The sequence below is a fragment of the Dioscorea cayenensis genome, unplaced genomic scaffold (genome assembly GCF_009730915.1).
Source record: "Dioscorea cayenensis subsp. rotundata cultivar TDr96_F1 unplaced genomic scaffold, TDr96_F1_v2_PseudoChromosome.rev07_lg8_w22 25.fasta BLBR01000847.1, whole genome shotgun sequence".
Lineage (NCBI taxonomy): Eukaryota > Viridiplantae > Streptophyta > Magnoliopsida > Dioscoreales > Dioscoreaceae > Dioscorea > Dioscorea cayenensis.
In genome coordinates, this window is record NW_024087238.1 from 31018 (window position 1) to 57141 (window position 26124).

Consider the following 26124-nt stretch of genomic DNA (forward strand, 5'->3'; position numbering starts at 1 on the left):
CGTCCCCACTTGTTCCACCGAGACTTGTGTACGTCCCTGGGTCTTTAGTGGGTTCGCCCCGCTCCTCTTCCCCAAAAAAAAATATGTTCACTACCACTACCACACGGCCAATTAAGGGAAATGAAGGACTAAACCTTAAGAGGTTGATATTAAAAAAAATGCACCTGGAGACAAAGCTAGTATAGCATCCCCACCCACGACGACCAAAGGAGCCGCTTCTTAGTAGTTCCACTCCTTATCCTGCTCATACTGGCGCATTCGGCGGTGGGAACCACTTCGAATATGATCGGATTGCATCTCGGCCAAATCCGTTTGTTGTGACATCAATGTTGAGTGCCTTGTTTGAGAGGGTGCAATTTTTATTATAGTTTTGATATAATTTTTTGTGTTTTTTTAATGGAGAAAATTAAAGTTGCTCCAATTGGGGGGGTTTTTTTTTTAAAGAAAAACAAATACTTAATTTAGTCTTTGATAAAAACAAATTGTGATTTTTTTTCCCATTTAATGTGAATGAGATTATATCATGCTGGACAGCCCTTGATAAAAAAAAATTGATAGAAGTGCTACAATTTGGGGGGTTTTTTGACAAACATTGATTGAAAAATTGGTTACTAGAATAACAACTGATTAAAAGTTCCCAATCAAATAGAGATGCTTTCTCATATGAGTGTTATTCTGCTTCATGAGATCTTTCTTCATGTTGTAGTTACAAGAGGGGGATGCAATAGCTAATAATTAATTTATTTATTAATTTAAAATGTTAAAATAATTGGGCGGAGTCAGGAGAACTAGTGTAACTAACATTCAAATGGTAGTCAAAGACATGGCGGGATACATTTTTTCACATGGGTGTGGGACCCACGAACATTCAAACTTTCAAGTTCAAAGTTAGAGATAAAAACTTACGTTTGAAAATAGTTTATTGGATGTGGAAGGCTAAACGTATTGTACTCATATAATTAACAGTTGTATAAATGTTAGTAATGAGACACAATCACTGATGCACCATAAAAGTTGTTGGTGCATGACGAACATAAAATGTTATTGTTATTGAGCTCAAAACATCATTATTTGCTAACTTAAGAGTGTCAACTTATATTCTCAATAAGTTTCTAACCATTGAACCAAAACAACCTAAGTGATGTACCTATTGCAAGATATGACAAGAAGAAAGTAGACATATTTCTTGGAAAAGCTGAGGAAGGAAGAGCAATGGAACTATAGAAGCCTGAGCTTCTTTTGCAACATCGTTTACCTCATCGTTGTTAAATATTGGCTTAATATCCTTGGGATAAAGCGAAATCTTAATCTCTTATAATCCAACAGTTTAATTGCTCTATTGTTCATAAATGGTTATGTTTGTTGGGTGTTGTGTAATGAGAGAAAAGAGAGAAAGATAGAGAGGGTGAGTTCTCTTGTGTTTTGGAGAGTGAAAAAAGTGAAGGTGTAGAGGAGAGCTCTTGTTCTTGTTTGATTTTATTAAAGCAAGGTAAGACCTTTGTTTTTTAAGTAAGGCTAGTTCTTAGAGCTTGGTAATTCTTGTGGCTTTATGCCTATTCTTTGTACTCTTGTACTATTGTTATTCCCCCTGATATAATGAAGCATTGTTCTCCCGTGAATGTAGGCTTGTCCTTAGCCAAACCACATTAAATTGGTGTCCCTTACTTTATTCTTGTGAGATTGGTTGTATGTTATCCTTGCATTGCCCATTCATTGTGTTATTGCTAGGTATTATGATATTGCACAACAAGTATTTGACGAATTGTCACACTAGTTCCGCGTTTCCTCACACGCAACAATTGGTATCCGAAAGTTTTTGGTCTTTTCTTGTATTTCTTTGCTCCAAATTGAAACCATTCTTACTTAGAATTCATGGGAACTAAGTTTACTCCAGCTTGAGGTTGTTTGGGTCTAAAATGACGTCATTTTCCCCTAGCACTCTAGAGTTACATGTTCGACATAATTACGCATAAATAGGTCGGCTATTGATAGGTACAACAACACTCCTTGAATTAAAGCTGAAATTGATACAATCTAACTTTATCCCCTCATGCAAGGCATATTGTACAATGTAAGAATATTAAACTCTAGCAAATATCATATTATACAATGCAAGCCACTTAAACAAGCTTGTGATAGATATCGATCAATAACCAGAAATAGTTCATTTATAAAGGCAGTCCCACGGCTCTTTGCAAGGAGAATATTATTGAGTAGGAAAATAACATAATTGCTTTAAAAAAAATGTGGCAATGATCAGTTAATAACTCAGGGGTCATTTGGCATTGTTGCCAAACCTTTATTTTTGTTGCCAATTCCAAATTTTGTAAACGAAACTAGAAAACCACGTTTGGCAAGCAATTTTTGTTTCCAATAATTTTGAAAACAACATCCACGTTTTCAAAAAAAAGTGGAAAGACAATTTTTATGTTTTCAACTATTTTGAAAACGTTTCCAAACCATTAACCTAACCTATTAAGGACATTAATTACTATATTTTCCTCATAAGCATTAATGGCTTAGACAAACATTCCAAGATCTTTAACTCTCTTTTTCTTCATAATTTTTTTTTCTTGGTTTTTCCGATCTCAAAATTTATTTTCTCCCATCCTTTTTTTTATTGGTTCTTCATGTTACTTTAGTATTATATTTCGAGTTTATAATCAGTTCATATTCCTCTACTTGTTGGTAATAAAAAAAAACAAAAAAGAAAGAAAGGAAGAAAGAAAGAAAGAAAGGTCAAGAAAGGGCATTACAAAATCAAAACATCAAATTGGAGTTTCCAGCAATCTAGATCCTATTTTTTGTCAGAGTATTACTTCTTTTGCACATTCTAGATTTCAGTACTATATACCCTTCTTCTTTTAGCCAACTAAACTCCACTAAAAATCAAGGCTAGTTCTTTCGACTCCTTCTGTTCAATCGCTTAATCACATATGGAGAATTTAGTGGCAAAAGATCTATAGGGGCAATAGGTTCTCGATTGGACAAAATTTGTTGGTAGAATGTAGCAGCCTTTTATATGTGAATTCGACATGCAGTACACCCCTCCCACATCTTCAAAATTTTCTTTAAAACTACTCTTAGTATCATAGACAACGTGCGGTTCACAACTTTCGTTTCCCCATCTATCTAGGGGTGGCAAGTAGTAGAGAATAATAACTTGGTTTCTAGCTTTCTCCCATAATGTTTTCCAAAAATAGATCAAGAATTTGGTGTCACGATCTGAGACAATGGTTCGTTGCACACCATATAGTCATACCACTTTCTTGAAAATTAGATCAACAACATATGAAGCATCATCGGTCTTATAACAGGGAATAAAATGAGACATCTTGCTAAACCAATCAACTACCACAAATGATAGAATTTGTTCCCGTTTTAGTCTGTGTTAATACAAGAACAAAATACATAGAAATATCTTCCCATGGTTCACTAAGAATAGGTAAGGAAGTATACAATCCATGAGGGTTTAAACGAGACATAGCGCTCAACATCATACCTCATCTTTGGCCAAAAGAAGTGGTCGGTTAGCATATTTTCTATCTTCTTGGCACAAAAGTGGCCCATGAGGCTTCTTGCATGAGCTTCCTTCAAGAGCAATATGCAAACAGAGCAATTTGTTATACACAATTTGTTAGCTTGAAACAAGAAACCATCATCCAATTGAAATTTTTCACAATCTTTTCCTACACTACATTTAGGTTAGGGTTCAACAAAGTATGAATCTTTGGTATGTAACTCCTTAAACTCTCTCTAAACCCAGAGTTTTAGCATCTAGTTGGACAATAAAGCATGGCACCAACACAACCCAGAGTTTTAGCATCTAGTTGGGACAATAAAGCATGGCACCAACACAATGCATAAGCTATAAGGTTGTCTTTCCCTTTTTTGTACTTGACAATGTAAGGAAAAGATTCTAATGAACTCCCTCCATTTTGCATGTTTATGGTTTAGTTTTAATTGACTCTTAAAATGCTTCACTGATTCATGGTTAGAATGTATCACAAATTCTTTAGTCCGTAAGTAATGCTGCAAAGTTTCCAAACCCTTACAAGCAAGCGCATGCAACTCCTTATCATAAACAAATTAATTGAGAGCTAGACCGCTTAACTTTTCACTAAAATAAGCAATAGGTATACCTTCTTGAATAAGCCCTGTACCAATTCCTACACCACTTGCATCACATTCTATTTCGAAAGTCTTACCAAAGTCAAAAAGTGCTAGTAGTGGTGCGGATGTCAATTTGTCCTTCAATTTTTGAAATGAAGCTTCTCACTTGGCTCACATTTTGGTGTGTTGCGTGCTCATGTACCGCTTTGATCTTGTCTGCATCTGCCCCAATACCCTGAGATAAAACCACAAAGCCAACAAACTACTTTGTCGGTGCAAAAGGTGCACTTTTTAAGATTAGCATATAATTGTTCTTTTCTTAAAACAGCAAGTACAAAACGTAAATGTTCAATATGATCATCTAAAGACTTGCTGAAAATTAAGATGTCATCAAAGTAGACTACCAAAAAAAATTCCAATGAAAGCTCTAAGCACATGGTTCATCAATCTCATGAAAGTAGTAGGTGCATTTGTTAAACCAAAAAGCATGACTAACCATTTATACAATTCAAATTTCTTTTTAAATGTTTTCACTCATCACCCTCTTTCATTCTAACGCAAGTCTATCTTGGAGAAACTAACAGATCCACTAAGTTCATCAAGCATATCATCAAGTCTAGGTACTTGATGTCTATATACTGAACAATAAAATGAAAAAAAAAATCCATCGATTTACAAATTTCTTGGATGATTTATATTCCCTTAAGATCTTTATCAAGAAGATCTAAGATTTCCTTCGGTGGATTGTCTTCTATTTTTTAAAGCCATCGTCACCATGAATGGGATGATTAGAACAAAATTAATGATTAAGATACTGAAGAGGAGGGATGCCATGAAAAAAAGCACAACTACTCACTTCCCTAGGATACTTAAAAAGCTAGAAAAATTTAAGTAATTGAGTTGGCTTTACAATACAACTTGGTCAAGAAGGGAGACCTAGTATCAGGTTGGCAGTTTATAATTGACAAGAATGGAGATTGTTGCTCATGTAGAAAATAGCAATTGAGTAGGATCCATTACAACCATGCTATCTCAGTGAGCAACAATATAAGGACTCAAATGAAGCAAGATAAGATAATCCTATGAACGCAATAGACCACAAATTCTGTAAAAGCATTTTGAAATGGTTAGTTGATGTTTTTAAATTTTAAAGATCTTATGTTGAAATTGATTCCTGTCTCTCACTATTGATCATATGAATCTTAAGAGTTGATGCTTTAAATGGATTTGGCCAACAAGAAGTAGCCACAACATAACCATAGGCACCTAAGGATCCTATGCCATAGGTAGTTTTTTTGTTTCTGCAACACCATGTTCTTCAATGTATTGCCTTCCATAAAACTGACATGAGTTCATCTTTATATAACATTCCAAGTAATTATTGCACCTCATTAGAACATTCCCATGATAACACCAACTGCAAATAGGTCTAGAGTAAGGAAGCAAAAAATGAGTGTAAGGGGAGGCAAAAGCACTAATCTAAATGCAACACAAGAAGCCTTAAATATGAACTAACCTATCATACCTCATGTCCTAAAGCCTCAGGGGAAATAAAAGGATATAGAGGAAAGGAACAAAGAAGGAATTGTTGTAAAAAAAAGAAAAAAGATATGGGTGCCACCACAATCTAATGCAAAGTGAAAAAGTTACATTATCATGTCATCACTACTTTAATGTAATTAGAGCTACTACATCTTTTCTTGTGGTGTGAAAGGGATGGTTTAATAGTAAACTTGTTTAGCCCATTTTTGCGCATAGTAACAATACAAAAAATTGAATGAAGTTGCAGATTTTTTTTTTTTATTGTACACTCCTGTAATTTTTAGTTTTTCAGATGCTCTTGTAAATAATTTGGTTTCACAAAATAAGAATGGATATTCAGTAATTTTGTTTCTTTTTTCCATTTATCTCTTTGGGATGACTATGCACGTATGTGAATATTATAGACATGTTAATATATAATACAATTTGCAATTACTAGAATTGCAAGGGAAATATATTAAGGATGTTGCACATAGCAGGGTCAAGTATTGTGTTGAGATTATTTTTAGAAGATATTAATCTGCAGGAATTAATCAATTAATGAGGTAAGGCATGGTTGTTGTAGTTAGATTTTTAAGTTTTCATATTAATCATTGACATTATTTTTAATTTGTATGTGCACTTAGTTAACTTGCCATTTTCCTGTAGGCTCATTTTTTTCTGGCTGTATGTACACCTGGATAATAGAATATTGTTCAAAATTTTCTCCTATTTTTTTTTTGTATCAATAAGTAAGTATTAAGTATTACTTGTTGATTAATGATAACATTGTCACGCCATGTCCCACAGAATTTGGTATGCGACAACAGCCATGATAACCCAAGGAAGGGTACACACCTCCCAACCCTCGAGTCGCAGCAAGGCTTACAACTTCCTAGATTTAAACAACACTATACACAAATCATAAGTGAAGATCGTATATTGCAGGGAATACAATAATTGAACAGGTAAGCAAGATTTTCACAAAGCCTGTCAATAGAGTTCAAGAAGATATATAAATTACAAAGTACAGCCAAGATTTCAAAAAGAAAGACAAGAGTGCAAATAATACAGGTTTATAGAGTCAAAAACATTAGTGGATCCATAATTCTTATACAATGCAATTATGCTCAAAAACAGACATACACCAATACTTGGAGTGAAGAATGAAAAGACAAGCAGTTGCCGGGCACTTCACTTCACTGCGACGCTGCTAAACACTATAGCTTGGAAAGAGGGGAGAGGGGTGAGTAACTAAAGTCACTTAGTGAGTGTAGTAGCATAATTCTAAATGGAAATAAACCCACAACATTTAAATCCAAATAAACAAACTTTTACAAGTACACATTTAACTTCAAAACATTTCAGCATATATATATATATATAGGTTCTATGATGAACATAAAAATCAATTTTAATAAAATGAAACTTCCAACATTCACCAATAATAATTTTGACTTAAGACAAACTTTAAAAGGAATCATTAAGATATTCGTCATAAATTTATTAACAAAATGGAAGTTGGCATTATGAAACCGAATAAAAACTTCAAGGTTGACAAGGAAACTTTGGCATAATACAGATATTCAAATGAAGCTACAATCACAATCCATTTCAAACTCTTCAATAAAATCATCTTAATTTCCAAAAAAGATATTTAAAAACATAAAGGGAATCCTCAATTTAAGATTCCAATTCAATAAGTCATGTTTTACAAATCTAAAATATAATACCATTCTCAAACACAACAATCTGAAAAACTTCTTCGCCTTTAGCCACCACGGCGACTAAATCCGGAGCCATCGAGGTCTTCATACCCTTGATGTTGGCCCACTAAGACGTGTGATGACCCCGTATCTCATTACAATAACACCCATTTGGGAAATTCTTCACACCTATAAAAAAAACATAATCCGAGTCCAGCATACCACCTCTAAAGGCTAGACCGTAAGGACCCCTTATTGCAGTAGGCAGGTTACGACCATCACCATCAAAACTTAAACCCTCGCAAGAACATCAAAGCCATAGTCAACACTTTTGTGTATATGTTCAAGACTTGGGGTTGTCCAAATAGTACAATTCATGTCAAACAAATATATCAAAATGCCAACTTTAGGACAAGAATTTGCATTTCAGAAATGACAATCATTTTCATAACCATAAATGTCAAAAACACAAATATGCTTTGGCTAAGGCACCCAGTCATCATCATCAAAATCAAATCAAATATATATAGCTATAGGCTGCAATACCTCAAGCAGTGTTTTTCACATTTAAAAGCCTAGCAAATAAAATTCATGGTTCAATGTCCCACATTAACCATATTTTGCAGAATCAACCGTATTCGATAAAATCATTCAATTTACTCATATGCATGAAATATAAGTTAATATGCATACACAAGAGTATATAATTGTAAGTTATCAACACTTCCGAATACAAAAATACAATTTGAACATATAATTTTTATATAGAAGATCAATCAAAGTAAATCATTCAAACATGAAAAAACTATAAAGTTTGTCATGAGGATTTATAAACATCATAAGAAAATGCATGAAACATTTAAAGCTAGAAGAACCATGTGTTAAAGTCAATAACATAATAAACCATTTCAAAACAATCAAAAACGTTGATTTATGTATGATAAAGACAAGAACAATCCATAAAACGATTTAAAGCATTTAAAGATCCTAATAGAACCATGCATTTCAACATAACCCACTCATAACGTAGAAAACTAGGTTTTCCCCCAAGGGTGATACTCCTCAACCGGAGCCTCAAACCGAGCTTTCACACACACACACACACACAATAAAACCCAACCAACAAGAAGATAAGCTCTGAGGAAAACATGAAGAAGAGATGAATAAAAGAAAAGCGTAAACCTATATGCAATGCAACTCTAATAAAGGCTTAGATTGACTTAAACTTGAGTCCAACAAATTCCAAGAAATTTCCATGGGCATCAACTCCATTCCAAACCAAAGAAATACAAGAAATAAACAAGATTCATCGGTGCTATGGTTATTGTCCAGTGCACCTGATCTCAAGCACAAAGGAGATTTATGAATCCAACAAGATTGAAGGAAAGGGAATACACACTCTTCACTTAAGCTCTTAACATCCACAAACAAGATGGGCAAACACAAAACTCACCAATTTCAACAAGTATAAACCCTAGATCAAGCATTCAAGGGATGAAATACAAGTTGGAGGAATGGAAGAATCTAGCTTGAATCTATGATCCTACCCTCTCACAAATAAGGATAGAGCAACAAATCAAACTCCTCATTCTCAACAATCAAAGAGCTAGTTTTAATCTGCTAAGGATAAAGAATGATAGACATGTGAATTTAGGTCTATATATACCACAAGTGCACGGGTCATCAAGTAATACCTTGTGGGTGAGCACGAGGGTCGTATTCCTCAGGGAACTACGAGAGCTCCTATTACTTCATTTTCTCTTAATCAATAGCCTGAATGTCTACGGTGTTTCTTAATTCTACTTCTACAAATTAATTAATACAATAAAATTGAGGATTATTAAGTGCGATTGGAAGAAGTTTGGTAAATCATATGAAGGTTCCCTTAATGATCACTTGTGAAATTGCGTTAAGGGATGAGGATTCAATCTAGTGTTGGACTGGGGGAATTCAAGGGTCTACTGGTCCCAATCTATTGGCAACCAGGTCTAAACACTAGGAACTTAAAATAGAATCTATTCCACCCCAGCCTCCTATATGCACCTTAAGTTTAAGAACTCCACTAAAATGGCTAATCAAATCCTAATCCAGAAATCTAATCCAACCCTAAACCAGAAACCTAGCTATGCCTAATCTCTTAGCGCATGTATAGATCTAATAGAGCATGGATGTTCTAATGTGTGGGCATATCCTCCTCTCCACGTCAACAAAATATCTTTAAGCAAACATGCAATGAATCACAAAGGACTAGAAAGAATATTGAATTATCAATAAAGAATCACAAGTAACAATCAAGGTGAATTTACGTGAAATTCCCCTCAAATTGGGGGCCTCTAATGGATATAGAAGTATTGATCAATTAATAACAATAATCCAAAGGAAAAAATCTAAAGAATTTCTAGACTAACTCCCTGCAGTATGGTCTCCGATGTTTGAGGTTGAGTAGATCCCAAGATCGTCAAGAAAACACCGAATCTCTTCGCGCGGACTCCACTATTGATGCACATTGAATCTTCCTTGGAAAATTTACCAGAACCCGCTAAAATCTTGATGGAACTCATCTCCAGCCGCAAGGGTCTCCACAAATCCAGCCACCTCTCCCAAATTTGGCAAAATAATCCCCCCCCTCTTGACATAAAACATAGGGTTATTTATAGACCGAGTCTGCCATAGGTACACCACAACCATTGTGAAAACCGTGGTGATCAAGTTTATTTCTTCGGCCGCAAGTTGTATCCTCGCACGGTCGTTTTAGGCGTTATCTCTTATGACTATGGGTGTTGTGATTCGTGATGCTGATTGTGACCTCTGAAATCACTACTTGTTGTGATGACATTGTGCTATAGTAATCGTCTACACTAATCACTACTACAATATCACCGCTACAGTGATCGATAACTGAAGCCCACCCGGATGTGTGTGAGCTTTGACAAATTTTCTAAATTTTACCAAAATGGAGCTTACTCATACTGAATGCGATTCTCCGCTGTCCAGTTAGGTCGTTATGAGATTCTAAAAATTGTATTTTGGTCTGATTTGCCTCAAATCGCTTCAATATTTGTTTATTTGGCCCTTAATTGCAATTAGACCATGGTGAACGAAAAAATGAATATCTGTACTAGTTTGGTGCTAAATATATGAAATTTCTTGCTAGACGTAGTGTAAATGACATGTTAAATTTGCATTTCAAGCACTTATCAAAGAACATGGAGTAAAATAAGGAGAAACAAGATGACATACCTCATTAAGCCCTAAGGAGAAGGAGAGAGGACCAACAGAGCTTCTTCCAAGGATGAGGATGAAGGGATTCAAGTGGAAATCTTTCATCCAAGGGGAGAAAGCTAAAAGATTAGAAGAAAAACAAGGAAGAAGAGGATAAAAGGGGTTTAGGGGCGAAAAATTATGAAACTACCCATGTGACATCAAGAAAGGAGGGTGCAAGGAAATTTCGCTCGGAGTGTGCCGATTTGCATAGGTTGTGTGAATCTCAACCCAACAAAGGGTTTGAGCTAAAACTAGCACAAGATGTGCGGATCTCAGCCCGACAAAAGATTTGAGTTGAAACTTACATAAGTTGTGCCAATTTGCACAAGTTATGTGGATTTCAGCCTATTACACAATTTTCTGGGCTGAGGATCGCACAGGCGGTGCCGAATCGTGTAAGCAATGCCAGAAATTGATTAAAAGGACTATTCTACAACCAAAATTTCTCTAGACCAAATAAAGCCCTATCGAGCACACCCAAAATAGGGAATAAAACCAAAGAGAAGAATTATAAACAAACCTGGAGAGTAATCATTACTCCCATGTGCATACCCAAACATGGGGATGCACATGGGCAAGTAAAGATTCCCCCTAGAGGGGAATTATAGTGGCAATCCAAACACTCCCTTAGTATCACAAACATGGTCAACTAATCAATTATAACTGATTAAGGTTAATATAGTTATTAATTAATAATGGCTTCTTAATTGTATAATTAAGCATTACTAATTGATTAATACTAACAAAAATAATTAATCCCTTATATCATAACTTATTCATGCCATTACAGAGAATAATTGATGGAGAGATACATTAGGAAATTATAGAAAAAAAGAGAAGGATTTGTGAAACTAATTAGAACTAACAATTGAAATTAAACAATTTAATGAAAGCAGAAAACAATAAACTTCATTTGCACATGTTCTAGGTGACACATGTTCTAGGTCACAAGTCTGTTCCTTTTTCACTTTGTTTAATCACATGACCAAGAAATACATTGCAACAACTAGAAAAAATAAAAAACCTAAACTTTGTACATTACATCTTCCAATTCTATGAATAGCCATTCAAGCTTCTCCCCATGGCCTTATCTTCCCATGGTTTACTTACCTTTTGGCATTTCTCTGGAAAGAAGGAAGAAGAAGGAACATTGAAACAAAATGAAGGCCAACATGGTCATTTTCTAATGATGTAATGGCCTCTTGTTGGTGTGGAAAAATTATGGTGACATGGAACCGTCAAATAGGCTAGCTAACGTGACTACGGTGAGATGACTCATACTGTCTGGCAGTCACATAAGCAATTAAGGGCCAAAAACCTTGGGTGACTACCAGGTGAAAGCAAATTAAAATTCGGTGACTATTTTGATGCAAATTGAAATTGAGCGGCCAAATTAAAAATAAGTGAAAGTTGGATGGCTTACTACAAAATTTATCTGTTGTCATTCATTATGCTACTGAAGTGATAAGAAGGGTATGATCCTGTCATTCTTTTCCTTATATAGACTCCAACAAATAACTTAAGGGTTGTCTATTTTTGTTCCAAGTTTAATAAGACTTGGCAGTGGGATGCCATCCTTACAGTAGGGATGTTTGGCGGGATAATATATCATATTTTGGCGTTAGACCATTGGCATTGTGACTCCTATTTTTGTCTCCAAATGCTCACTTCATCTGATAATATTAGCCAACTTTTTCTGGTGATTGGATTCTTTTTATAGTTTATAATGGTCAAGATATTGATGAGCAGAAAAGGCTTGAATCATCTGGTGTCTCTTCTCTTAATCTCCCTTGCTGAATAAGTGAAAATGGTGAATAAGTGGTAGTTTCAATACTATTTTCTTCCCATGATAACATAGGGATGGATCCATTGATTATTATTCTTGTAAAGCTAGGCTTTTTAGTGATTACATTGCTTATAAGTCTCTGTTTGACTTGGGTCATGCTTAAACTCCTTTCACTTGAGCAATGGCTAACTATGTATGGTCCAGGGATGGGCTAGATTAGATAGATTTCTTGGTAATGCTATTTGGGCTACTAACTATATTACTTTGATTGTATCTCACCTTCCTAGAGTTACTTCTAACCATGGGCCCTTTCTTTTGATTGTTAATCATAAGTTTCACTCTAGAAATAGAATGTTTAGGTTTGAAAACTACTAGCTAGATTATATTGACTATGACTATTTTAGGGTAGTGAGATATTCTTGGAATTTTAATCCTCATTCCTCCCCAATGCATGTCTTCTCCACCTCCTTGCTAGAACTAGGAAAAATCTTATTAGGTAGAGAATTCAAGGTTTAAATTCATTAGAGAACATCAAAACTGTGGAGACTAGCATTCTGATTGCTAAGAATTTTGATATGTCCATGTTTGTCAATGAGAGTAATACTAGTTTGCTTGGAATGCTTTATAACAATTATGATGCTTTACTCAGGTAATACTCCATTAAATGGGCTCAAAGAGCAAGACTTCTATGGGTCAAAATGGTGATTGCAATACTCAAAAGTCTAAAAAAACCATTTCTCATACTACAAAAAACAATTATATTTTGTATGCTTACCAAGAAAGCATTGCCAATTGTTTCACCCAGTCTTATAATAGCCTTTGACATGAGACTAGTGTTGTCCATTTATTTGATATGATATACGTTTTGCCTCATTATCTTAAATCCATTTCTGATAGGAACAACATTTCTCTTGTTAGAAATATTACCAAAAGTAAAGTTTAAATTTACCCTTATATCTCTACCACTTGGTAAGAGCCCTGGCTTGGATGAATTAATGATGAATTTTATCGAGCCTTTTGGAAAGAGATAGGAGATAGGTTGTATAGTGTTATACAATACTTTTTCTCCTCCTACCCCTCTATACCTAAATCCTAAGGTTATATTTATATGGCTTTGATCCCCAAAAAGGACAAGTCCAAATTTACTATAGATTATTACCCATTTCTTTGTGTAATGTTTGTTATAGTATCATAGCTAAAATGGGATTTCCTATAAAAGGTATTTCTTAGATTCAATCTTGTATTAATTCTGCTAGTTTCCCTCCTATGATTAATGGTCACCCTACTAATAAAATGTTAACAACTAAAGGTGTGTGGCAAAAAGAACCTTCGTATCTCTTTATCCTGATTTCTCAAAATCTCACAACAATTTTAAATTATGCTATGGGACTTCACATGATTTCTGGGTTTATTAGCAAACTAAACTGTACCTTCAACTATCTTCTGTATGATGACAACTTGATTATCATTATTAAAACTTCTAAAAAAGTGGTTTGCCTTTGTAGGACCAATACTTCTATTTACAAATCCTTAAATTATCAAATACCTAACAACCTCAAATCAATAGTGTACTTTCCTAACTAGTTTAACAATAGAGTTGCTAAGAGTATTAGTAGCATTCTTAATTTCAACATTGTCCTTTCCCTTTCACCTATTTAGGAATTTCTATTTCCTTTAATAGGCTTCTTGTCCATCATTTTAATAATATGATAATCAAAATTGCTAATAGAATTGCATCCTAGAATAGACATCACATTTCTCGTGATAGGAAAGTCATTGTGATGAATTATGTTATACTGTCCATTCCTAAATATTACTTATCCAATTATTCCTTACCTAACTTTGTCCTTGAGTCCATCTCCAAGTTGGCAAAGAAGTTCTAGTGTTCCAAAGGTAGTAATGGAAATAGTATTCATCTAAACATAAAATCGAAGTATCTGAAGGAAGCTTGAACTACTTGGAGTTAATGTTGTCTAGATTTTGAAATAAATCTAGTGTTTGTGAATCCTCAATGCTTTCCTCAGGTTGTTGTTGAACCTTATCTGGACTGTGATAATATCGCATTCGGTTTTGAATGGACGTTCCAAGTGTTCCTCTATCTTGAAATATAGGGGATTTGGGATCACCTAGATAAAAACGGCAACAAAATGTTTTTTTTTAACAGAACGTTATGCTTCAACATTGAGGAATTTGATATAATATTGATTAAGTCTATAAATCTAACATCATCTCTTTTTTAGAGTATCCATAGTGATTTGATATTATATTAAATTTGAAACACTAACCTATTTAATAATGAACTTTAATTTCAACTCTCTAGATGTTTTAGATTTTATTTTTAGATCCTATTATAACCTTGAGGCTCTTAGCAATTTAGAGAGTTGCAAATTGAATTCACCAAACTTGAATTTGAGAGACATAGAGCTTAAAGCAAATATTTATTGGGTTTGGCTCCCAAAATCAAACAATAACAGGATCTCCACATTTGTTTATAAATTTTACAATGGGAGAAACATAGAGGAGTATTATTGGAAAGGTTAGAAGAATTTATGAATCTCAATATGGCCCTAGGATTTATTTTTTTTTAATTGAATGACAATTCATGGCAAAATTAAAATTACTTTCTTCATTCTATGAACATGGGCCAAGAGGAGCCATGTGTTCTTTGTGGTTTGTGCCGAGAGGATATTAAATATTTGTTCCTATTAAACATTTTTTCTAAGATATTTAAAATTTAGGCAAGATTGTGTTCCTAAAGAGGCAACCAACCAAGCACTCACCGTCTCTCCACTGCCAGAAGCTAACCTGCCGCTTCGCCCCCACTTGCGATTGCGAGTGGAAGAAGGGACGACCCTGGAGGAGGGCCTTCCTTGGCAGTTCGGCCTGGTCGTTCCTCGGTGAGTATCATGAAACCGGAGGAGCAAGTTGTAACTGATCAACCAAATAGCTTGAATCAAAGAGAGACTTTAGAAAACCTGAAAAAATCAGTGAGTGATGTGGTAATTATTCACAAAGAGCTAAAGGACAAAGCTATGAACAAGATGAGTAATAGCTTATTCGGCAAATTTTTGGGGAGAGCCCCACCGCTAAAGGTTGTCAAAAATTCCCTCTCAGAGATGTGGCGAGGGATGGGCCCATTTTAGGTGTCCGACATGTCAAATGGGTTTTACCTAATTCGATGTGAGAAGCAAGAGATAGCGGAGGTTGTTCTTTGGGAAGGGCCATGGACGATTAGTGGGATGGTGTTTCAATTGACACCATGGCGAGATCACTTTTAGCTGGCATTCGAGAAGCTAAATAAGGCTATTGTTTGTTTGAAGTTGCACCATTTACCTATAAAATACTGGGAAGGAGAGGTCTTAGAGATTATTGGAAAACAGTTTGGAAAGCTTCTGAAAGTGGATGATCACACTGAGAAGCTTTCCCGAATGAAATTTGCCCGAATTTGTGTTGAAATTGATTTGTCCAGGCCCCTAAAGAGGGATTTTTGGATTGGAGATGAGGGGCATCGGTGTATATTGGCTGTCCTGTATGAGCGCCTGTTGGTGTTCTACTACAAATGTGGGCTCGTTACCAGATGGAGGAGAGGTTGGTGAGGGTTTCATGGTTGTCGACTAACACCCTGATTAGAATGACATGCAGCTGTTGGATACCGAAGATAGAGATAAGGACTCAGAGTTTGTCTCAAATGATGATTTCCCTAGAGAACATGTGAAGGAACTAGAACAGGATGCTGGCAGCCAGTTCGGTCCTTGGATGATGGTCTACAGCCACCAGGATCGAGGATGAGGCAGGGGTCTTGGGTTGGCTCCGAGGAACAGTCCTAGCGCACAAGCAAGTAACACGTGGTGTTCATCCCTCCTTGATGATCACCACGTGGCTTCTCATGAAGGCACTAGGTAGACGCATGGGGGAAATAGCTCCATCCATGGTGGGCATGCATTGTTCACCCGGGATGAGAACACATGGCTTCCGATGCATCGTGATCCGCCCATTGAAAATTCAAGAGACAAGGGAAAAAATTTGGATCTGCAAGGTTTCTAAAGCAACGATGAGATGGATTAGTATGGAAGCATTAATGATAGTGGATACTCTTCACAAAACTTGTTGTCAGCTGGAAAACCTATTGTGATTGACGGGGATATGGGAGCCGGTTCCCAAGAAGTTTTGTTTCTATCTCTTAAACCATTTCTGATCACTTCATCTAGTTTGAAAATTAATGATAGAGATCGATCCAACTGCATGCCAGCTCTTCAACATCATGAAAGCAACGATTCTCATAACAATCTTGTTGATAGAATATTGGATGCCTTACAGCAATCCAACCCAAAGACTCAGATAGCCTGCGACGCGGATTGTTTGGGAGGCATGGTGGAGACTGATGATGATATGACGTTGGTTCAGTACCAAGGGAGGCCAAAGCCGAAGCAAGTGCAAGGAGGGGAGTGAGGAAAGCCAACTCCAAAATAAAAAAAGGGAGGAACTCACCCTATTAATCTGCCCTTGTTCATCCTGGTTTTCGATGATTATTAATACTATAATGATTTTCTCTATGTTGTTGATTATGAATAACACTAAAATTTCTGATGTCTTATGCTGGAATTTTAGAGGTATTTCAAACTCGAGTACAAGTAACTAATTCTGGAATTTGATGAAAAAATATCGAACCCAAATGTTTTGTCTGGTCAAAACTAGGGCAAATAAGGACAAATGCAATCGATTTTTGCAAAAGAGTTTCTAGGGATTGGGACTAGGCTGCTCTTCCAGCCCGGGGAATGTCGGGATACATGATGACGTTTTGGATGAAGGAAATCAACACTGTCACTCCCATTGCCCTGTCTCAGAACATTATTCACCTGGTAATCACTTCAAACTCTTCAGATGGCTGGATTTTATTAGTTGTGTATAATTCGCAGATGATCTCGGCGCAAAGTCAGAGTGTGGAAGGAGCCTTCAAAGATTTCGCGGATTAAGGTGCCCTAACTAGTATTCAAAGACTTTAATGTTATTAGTTCGGAGGCTAAACATATAGGGGGAGCTTCAAGCATTACGCAGCTAAGTCTAAGTACTTTAATGAGTTTAATTTTCTAATAATTTGTTAGATCTTGGCTTTTTTGGGCCCTCCTATACTTGGTGTAATGGGCAACTCGGATGTGCCCAGAGATGGGCTCGTCTTGATAGATTTCTCGCTAATTTGGGGGTTGATCTTTTTAAGAATTTTTCTGTGTCTCATCTCAAGTGCATCTCTTCTGATCATGCGCCTCTGTTACTTAATTTGCGCATGCATTCTGTGGTTAAAAAGAAAATATTTTGTATGATTACAAGGGTTGTCATGATGTGGTTGTTAAAGCCTGGAGGTTTGACCCCAAGACCTCTCCTCTTCATGCTTTCTCTCATTTCCTGTGTAGAACCAAAAATCGGCTTATTCCCTGGAGAGCTTTTGGCCTTTCCTCGTTAGATGTTGACATTCAAAACACCGAGAAAGATATTTCTTTTTAGAGAATTTAGAGAGTTCCTTTAATACTAATTCCCTGGATTTTAGTTGTCTTAGAGCTTTGACTAATAGACACACTGCCTTGCTCAAGCAGGATAACATTCGTTGGGCCAAAGAGCTCACATGTTATGGCTTAAGCAGGGTGACCTAAACATCAAATTCTTTAATAATGTTGCCAAAGTCTGTAGCCACAAGAATAGGATTTCTGTTGTCCACAATAACCTTGGGAACTCATTTTCAGATCAGATCAGTATTGAGCTTTTTTTTATCAATTTTTTTCGGGATCTCTGGACTTCTAGGGGTAAATGATCCCTCAATGAGTAGTCAAAGCTCTTCCTCCTGATCACAATTCCATCTTTGAGGAAGACCAAACCTCTTTGATCAGACTAGTGATGTATATGGAGATTTTTACTACTATCAAATCTATGGTAAATGGGAAAGGCCTTGGGCCAAACGGTTTAAATGTAGAATTCTACCTTTTTTACTGGGATATCATTAAGGAACCCCTCTTTAAGGCCATTACTCATTTCCTTACTTCTGCTCAGTTGCCTAGCTCTTGGGGTAAAACCTTTATTGTACTTATCCCTAAACTTGACAAACCCAGGACAGTTTCTTTATGCAATGTGTCTTACAAAATTGTTTCTAAGATTTTAACAAATAGTTTAAAGCATGTCATGCATAAGATTGTTGGGCAAGAGCAAAGTTCTTTCTTAGCCTGGAAATCTAGCTTTGATAACATTATTGCTATTCAAGAAATTGTGTATTCCTTAGAATCAGACATTGAGAGCCCCCCTAGGATGATTTTGAAAGTGAACATAGCTAAGGCTTATGACATGATTGAGTGGGAAACTATTCTTGCAACACTCCATCTTCTGAACTTTCTCACTTTGTGGATCAATTGGATTAGGGCTTGCATTTCTAATGCTAGTTTTGCTTTGTTGATTAATGGTCATGTTGGTCGAGGTTTAAGACAAGGAGACCCGCTTTTTCCCTACCTTTTTCTCCTTGTTTCCCAGAACCTTTCTGCCAAGCTTAACAATTCTTTAGTGCATTATTGGATTCCTGGGTTTGATGAGAGGTTGAATAGAAATTTCAATCATCTTATGTTTGCCGATGATCTTGTTATTGTCTCCAAAGCCTCCCGGTCTGTTGCTAAGTCTTGCAAGTTGTGCCTGACTATTTATAATGATCAAATTGGGCAAACCCTAATGAGAGCAAATCTACCATTCACTTCCCTAGTTAGGCTAACAAGAAGGTCTGTAAAGCTATAGTGAACATACTACGTATGAAAGAGGGATCCTTCCCTCTTCAAATACCTGGGGTGCTTAATTTGGCCTAAGAGGATCAATAAGTCTCATTTCCAACCCCTGCATAATAGAGCTCAAAATTGTACTTCTGCTTGGAGCCTTAATCCTATTTTCCTGGCCGATAGATCTGTGTGTGTGTGTGGGGGGTGTGTGTGTGTGGGGGGTTGTAATCGTAGCGGCTTTCACACTAGCACTACGACACTTGCTAAGCCTAATGGGGGGCTTGGTATCTGAAACTTAAGGAATGCTAAAATTGCTTTGATGGTGAAAAATGTTTTTATGGTGTTGAACTTTGAAGATAGGCTCTGGATTCATATTTTCAATCTGAAATATGGGAGCTTTGTTAGACTAGCAGACATGTCAAGAATGGCTCTAGTTTCTCTAGAGCTCTGTTCTCTGTTGCTTCCAAAATTAGGCCCAACTGCTGGGTTACAGAGTGCAATCCTGATAAAATTGGTTTTTTCACTGATCCCTGGTTTTTCGATATCACGATTGGTTTTAAACCTTCTTTCCTTAACATGAGTATTCGAATGGATGATATTTCTATTGAAGATTGTGTGAATCATGGTTCTGTTAATCATGACATGTGTAAGCTGGTTTTTGGTGAAAATATGGATACTTCTCACATGATTAATTGGAGCATAAATAGAGAAGGCAATAATTATTTGGTGTGGAATCCGAAGTGTTCCAATTCCTCAATAGTTAACTCTATATACAATTGGCTAAACTGCGATTCTGAAGGTAAGAATGGCAAATGAGAGGGCTGGAAAATTCTTTGGAAGCTCAAGACCATCTCGAGAGTTAAGCATTTCATTTGGAGAATGTTTCATGGCAGAACGCCTACATTTGCTTACCTCTAGAATCTGATCATTGGTCCAGCTAGAGAATGTTGTTTTTTGTGAGCTAGAGCTGGAATCGGAGGCCCATGTCCTTTGGGATTATCATAAGACCAAATTTATTTGGAACAATGTTGGGTCACTTGTGAGTGTGGACCTTTCTGTAATTTCAAACTTCACTGGTGGGGAGTAGATCACTAGGAGCTGGAGAGCTAATTGTGGAAGTCTGAACCTCAAAGCGATTCTAGCTTCTTGTGCTTGGTTGATTTGGAAAGCCAGGTGTGACAAAGTTTATAATAGGAGAGATCTAAAGTGGTTTGGTATTGGTAAGCAAGCTGTAAACATGGTGAGGGACATTGTCTCGGAGCATAAGCACAATACAGGGAAGTTATCCCATTTCCCTTTTCAATACTCTTTAAGTTTATTTACTGATGCAGCTTGGACTGAGCATGATGGGTGCTGTGGCACAGGTTCCGTTCTAGTGAATGGTAATCAAATGGTTTTATTTGCAGGTGCTAGTAATACCACGGTGGAGTCTAGCACTCAGGTTGAGATTATTGCTCTAGAGGAGGCTCTAAATAGGTATATTGAAAGAAGCTTGTACCACACACATATCTATTCTGACTGTACAAGCCTGGTTGATATGTTATACAAAGAAGATCTGACAGTTTCTTGGAGGTTCAGTGATCATCTCAAGAGAGTGTGAAGTTTTATAAGCTTATGTGATGTTGCTCATTTAGAATGTATCCCCAGAAACCTCAACCGTGTGGTGGACAAAGTTGCCAAATTTGCTCTGAAGAATCCTGTTGTTTTTTTATTCCATAGAGGCCTTGATATTCCCAACTGGCTGGTGAAGGCTGCGTACGCCAATGATTTCAAGTTTTAATTGCCTTGCTCTCTGTATGTTTTGTTGATTAGTTTTTGTTTTCCTTTTAGTTAGCTCTGTTCTTCCAAAAAAACAAAACAAAAAACAAAAAGAAAAACTAGTTCTTTTTTTTTTTTTGCCATAAGACTCAATTACTTTGTCAATTGATGGAAGAACAAATTGGCCATCATATTAACATGAGAGAAGGCTTCTCTTCACGGAGATGGCTAGACTATAATCAATCTCCTAATGCTAACCTCAATACTAATTTAATTGTTGTTATGGAACGTAAGATGTAATTTAATATATAAAGGCTATCAATGATATTTCCATTTCATGGTTTGGAGGGTAGTTGACCATGTTAGATAATACTATACCACAACAAGGAATGAAATGGGAAAGTTTTTTATAAACTGTTTTAATTCTACTTCATTCAGACATATATTGAAGATTCTGGTGTCGAATGTTAATTTAATTATTTTATTAGTAAAGCTCAGTCAAGTATTGAGGCTAAAATTGATGCAATGCAAATGGGGCCGAATATTGCAGCAAATTGCAACTATCAAATTGGATTCATTCCATGGATTGCATAGTTGTTTGTCAAGCTCTAAATCCAAACAGTGGAGACAATGGTTGAGTACTCAACACAAAATCTTCACTTTGAATCAACTCAGAGCATACATGAATCACCTGGTGGCTGATATCATTTCAAGAGTTTGGAATTATATTGCAGACAAACTTGAAAAGTATGGTAGAACATCACCCGGCTAATCCCTATTTCATAAAGGCATGGAGTTTCCAAAGTGGTTGATAGAGTCTATTCAAAAGATGGGCTTTCATTTCTATTGTTTAAGTTTGGATGTAGTTTGTACCTTGTTATTCATTTGAACTTTTGTAATCTTCTTTTTCTTCCCTTAATAAGTTTGGATGTAGTTTGTACCTTGTTATTCATTTGAACTTTTGTAATCTTCTTGTTCTTCCCTTAATAAATTATCTACTTGTAGGTCTTTAAAAAACACACACATCATGAGGGTTTATATATACTGATATTCCTCAAAACATATAAATTTTTAAATCTTGCAATTAATTTGTAAATAAATAAAATTGATTAAATTAATATATTAAGTTTAATTTCTTTTATATCAATGAGTGAATTTTTTATTTTATTTTTGGCCTATCAATTTTTCAGAATGAGATACAAAAAGTTTTGTAAAGATTCAATTTCTCATTATTTGTGTTTTTACATATATAAATATTTGAACTCAAAATCTCGTATTTAAATCATTTGCAATTCTATAATTTGAACCCATCGCGAGTAATGAGTAAATTTAGATGAATGTGAAATACTGAGATTTTTTGTTTTTTTACATAATCAGAAATGTTCATTGGTGCTTGATTGAGCAATAATGTGAGATTGAAGAGACAATAGAATTTCCAAAGTGAAATGGAAGGCATGAATTGAGTGGACCCTATATATATAATGATATATATATATAAAGAAAGATAGGCTGCCGACAGTCGGTAATGAGGCTGAGAATTCTCAAAGCAGCCAAATAAATGGAATTTTCATGGGGGCCATGGCATTCCATTGAGCAAGAAAGTGCAAGAAGTCAACATATGCTCTCAATAAACAAACAATTTGAAGGATGTGAAAGATCTAATCATCTATTCCTGTCAATCTCATTGCACCATTACTGTACTCGTGATCTTTTTCCAAACTCCCGTAAATTTTATTTTATTTTATTTTATTTATTTGTTTTTTATAAACATGAACAAATCACAAGACTCAACTCTCAATATTTAAATTAAAAAAAAATATCAACTATGAGTGGTATAAATTTTAAATTTGAGAGGAATTGCTCAAAAACGTCCAAACAGCTCTATTATTATTAGGCCAAAAAACTTTTGATTTTTTTAAATCTTTTGAAAAGTCTCTCTTTTTTTTAAAATTATTTTTAAGTTCAATAACTAAATAACTTTGGTTTTACTATTCTTACATTACGTTCAATTTTTAGTTTTTTTTTATTTTAATATTTTGAATTTATTATTCTTATATCACCTTCAGTTTTTAGTTTTATTGAAAAATAAAAAGTTTCAGAGACTAATAAATAATTTTTCCTAAATTTTTTTATTATTTTTATTTTTTAATTAAATTAAATTTATTTTATATAACTATTGTACATATACAAATATGTATAGCATCATATTCATTTTCTTGCAATTGCTTACTCACCTCAGCAAGATGGTCTCAAAGCCAAGGCTAGTTTACATTGAGACCGAACTCGCCTCAGCAAGCTCACCCTACCTTACTGGCATCTGTGAGCTCTCTCATCCTAGTGTGGGTTGAGCTCGCCCAACAGACGTAGGAGAACTAATTAGTGCCAAGGACCTCAAATCCTTTTTTTTTCCCCATTTTTTTACTGTTTAAAAAAAAACACACATCGATCAAGTTTTGATTGGGCGAGCAATTGGAAACATAAAAATATAAAGTGAAAAGTAAAAAAAAAAAAAACAATAACTTTGTGGTTTTTGCTTTTTGTAAAATAAAAATAGAGGTTTTTTTTCCCGATTATATGACATTGGCTTTTTAGCTTTGTAAAAAAAAACGTCAATGATGTTAATTTTTTTTTATAGTAAAGACAAAATCGCCCATTAATGTAAAAAAAACTACCACGTGGTATAAAGAACATAATTTTATTTTATTTTTAGAATTTAGAATTTTTTTATTTACAGGAGTTTTAGAAAAGATCAATTAACTTATATATATATATATATATATATATATATAAGACATAACGATTATTCATATGAGTTAACAATATTAATGGTTTGGTAACGGTTTTTTTTTTCTTTTTGTAAATATGAGAAATCACACATCATAGAATTAGAATAAAAAAAAATACATATGTTCTTACTTCTTATTTTGCAAACGAAAAAAACCATAAATTTTTTTTATATTTTACCTAAATATATAAAGTTTTAGACTTGTATTTTGTGTTTTTTTTTTTCTGTTTTAATTCCTGAGCTTTGAAAATGTTTAATATGTTACTATATGGGCAGTGTTGGGATTGAGAAAATCTGATAAAATAATGGCTATTATATTAAATTATAAAGACAAAATAAACAAAAGAAAATCAAATATACAGGGTACAAATATCATTTTCAAAATTTTAAAATTACATGGAAAAAAATGCATAGTAAGGCAACTTATATATTTAGTTTTGTCTAAACTTATCTTTGAAAAATTAAAGGATAAACATATTTTATATAAATAAAAGGTACTATTGTCTTTTACCTTGATTTAAAATAGTTAAAATTGCTTTAGGAAGAGGTCAGTGAAATAGAATCCAATCAGAAGATGACAAGTAATTTCTTTTAAAAAAAATAAGAGGCAATAAAAAGCCTCTTTCAAATGAACAAAGCAGATATCAAATTGGGAAATGTTTATTCTATTATAAAATTATTTTAAAATGTTTGAGTTTATCTTTTCATTGTAAAATGCTAAATATATATTTACATGGACAACCACCCCAGTAATATAGTTGTAGAGTAGGGTAATAGAGTAGTACATAGTATTTCATTCATCTCTTAATTCAAAAATAAAAAGTTCAAATTCTACCCATGGTTATATACACAGATGTCAAAAGTAATATTTGAAATCATTATTAATATTAGTATTATTATCATTGTTATTTTTTAATTGTTTTTTTATATAATAATTCCTTCTGCATTATTAAAAATAAAAAAATTAGAAAATAGATCCTATAAATAGGTGGTGTGTCCTTGTCTACAAATTATCTTTCCAATATTACCTCTTAATATTCATCTTGTTTACAAACAAGCTATGAATCAAGTGCCATTTAATTTTTTTCCCATAAAATTATTTATGTTTTAGAATGTATAATGTCATAATATAATTTTATAACCCCTTTTGACTCCACTTCTTGCAATTTACCCTTAATTTTTCTTAAAAATTTATCAAAATACTACCATCATAGATTATCCTTTTTTTTAAAAAAAAAAATTATCATCATTTTAATTATATATTTATTTAGCATATTGCAAGCAAACTATGGCCACCTTTCTGTTCTCATCTTAACACCTTTTTTTCTATTATACAATGATGATTTATTTATTTATTTAGTTTAAAAATGATGAATTAGTTAATATACATTTTTTTTATTTTAAAATACACACACACACACACTATATATATATATATATATATATGCATATACACACTTATATATATACTCATATATGTGTGTGTGTATATATATTTATATAAACATATAAAGATATTTTTACATATATTCAAACACATACATATATGCATACATACAAACACATACATATATGCATATACATGTATGTATGTATACATGCATATATACACATATATACATGTACTTATATAGATACATATATATACTCATATACATATATGCATATATACACATGTGTTTTTCAATTCCAGATTTACAAATTCTTTTAAAAAAAATATAAAATCTTATAATACAGTAATTGTAGTTACATTCAACCAAACACAAGATTTGACTGCATTGTATTTTGAAAACCAAGTATTTCCAGTTACATTGTAACTGAAAATCCACCGCATTTAGAATTACATCTAACCAAACGCCGTCTAAAAAAGAGTTGCAAACTCTTTATTGTATAAATAAAATACATTTTTTTATTGATAAATATGGACAAGTACCAATTGAAAACTTATTACCCTTCTATTTGGGAGGGGAAATAATCTCTCACTTTCCTATTATAGGGTGATGTTGGATACATTATTCAAAAAAGATTTCTACAAAAATAAATATTGAAATAATTTAAATTAATTATTTTTCTTAATAATATTTGATTTTTTCACATGTTGAGCATGTCCCATATTTTTTTTAATAGAGTAATACTATTTTGACAGAATAGAAAAGCGAATTGGTAGTCCGAATGACTTGGATGGCAAGTTGGTATCCATGTCAACATCACACTATTCTTTATCTCTTTTTTTTCTGAAAAAAATATTTTATTTTATTTTTATAATCTAAATCCATAATGTTTTATAATTTTTAAAGTCCAGAGATTTATAATAATAAACTCTAGACTCTAATATCTAAAAATCTTAAACCCAAATATTATCTTATATTTAAAAGTCAAAAAACCTAAACCCAAAATGGTATCATTTATGCTATGTTTGGATTGAGGGCCGGTGAGGGAAAATTAAGT